Genomic DNA, 1,886 nt, shown 5'->3' on the forward strand with positions numbered 1-1,886 from the left:
AGTATATTTCAGGGCCCACCATAGTACACACAAAGCGCCATGGCTTGACGGTTGAGCTGCTCTTAGTTCCATTTACAGCGTCTTAAATTACTGGCCGGTACATTTACATTCCTTCATTCTTTGTGTTCAACACTTGAGTCAGACAGACACACACACAGACAGACAGACAGACAGGCAGGCAGGCAGGCAGACAGACAGACAGACAGACAGACAGACAGACAAGATAAGTAGTCTCGCGTAGCTAGACAACTATTCCACAATCTCCAAATTCTATATAGTCTGGAACTACAGCTCCCGAAATCTAAGTAAGGAAGCTGGCATTACCCGTTCACGAAAATATATCTTAAATTATGTTTACATCTTATGTTGTTATTTCCATTTCTGCAGCATTTAAGCAGCAAGCTATATATGCTTAGATGATTTCGATTCAAACTATAAAGACGAAACAGAAGTGGGACGGAGGGAGGCTTCACTTCCATTTTATATCTGACTCCTGATCAGAGCATCCGTTGCTCCAGACTGTATGACGGAAGCGTTCGAAAATTGCGAGAGGCAACAGTCTGGCAACGCGAGACTACAAGATAAAGCAGACCACTTGGGATCAAATGGTAAATACACAGACCTTTACGTCCTTAAAGCGGACAAGTGCTTCAACAGAACAGTGACTTTTAAGACGGCTTCTTTCAGACACAGAAGACCACAGGATGAACCTGCAATCTGGACTTTTGGATAATAACAATGGGTCAAAATAGCAATAATTACAAAATAAAACATCTTGGCACCACAATCTTATGGATGGCTTTTTGTCTAGAATGAATCACGTGTCTTGCAATAGAAATGTATCTTTTAAACTCATCATGTTTCTCTATTAGAGCCAAGGGAGGTCTGCGATAGGCTGCTTTAAAGAGAGAGAAACATGGTTCCTTTCTTATATATTATCATATATTCCCATTTACCAGTGTTTGAGACAGGTGTGTTCTCACCTTATAATTTAAGTAAATACAATTTTTACATTCTCAGAAATGAGTCAAGACTGCGAATCAATGTCGTTAAGTTGTGAAAAGCATTTTTCTTTTTTTTGCGAAGGCTTTTCTCTACACATTAACCCATTTTGGGGCGGGAACCCCTTTTGGTGTTCGCATCATGTCATGCTTTAGCTATTGAAAAATAGCAGATCTACAAGCTCGTAGCGCGCCACCGAGTGGCGCGCTACGAGCTTGTAGCTCTGCTATTTTTGAAAAATCGAAGAAAGACTGACATAGAAACATAGCTTTTTCAGAAAGGGGGGGGGGGGGGTACCGTGGCACAAAGTTTAACAACTGACTAGGTCGTGTTCCGTGGCGGATGGGCAGGCAACATGGTGACACTGTGGAACGATAGCCATGCGTGTCCGTTATATACGACTAGGGTTGGGAACCTTTAGGATTTTTAAACGTTTCCAATTCCTTAACGATTCCCTCTTCTTAACGGTCCGATTCCTAAACGATTCCCTTTGACTATTCCTATAGGGGGGGGGGTGCCAAATGGACCCTTACAGGACTGTAACTCTGACAGTGTGCAAATGGAACCGAATGGACCATTTGTAATCTCTCAAGAGTGAAATTAAAACGTTTGAGAACCATATTCATATTCGCAATTAGTACATATTGTACTAACTGTAGCAGACGTCAAGTCCACATAATCAGCTCCAACAGTGTGACCAAAAAACGGTTCCAAAATACGATGGACACGATTCCAGGTTTTTCAATCAATCTCGGAAACCGGGTTTCTGAAAAAGAACTCTGTGGTTCCCCAGAGTCCCAAATCTAGTTGTTCGACTATACGCCGCGGTGCTCGGCAACCGACACAGGAGTTCCTCCTCCTCCTCCTCATCATCATCATCATCA

Source organism: Protomyctophum parallelum (genome assembly GCF_964188405.1).
Source record: "Protomyctophum parallelum genome assembly, chromosome: 22".
NCBI classification, from domain to species: domain Eukaryota; kingdom Metazoa; phylum Chordata; class Actinopteri; order Myctophiformes; family Myctophidae; genus Protomyctophum; species Protomyctophum parallelum.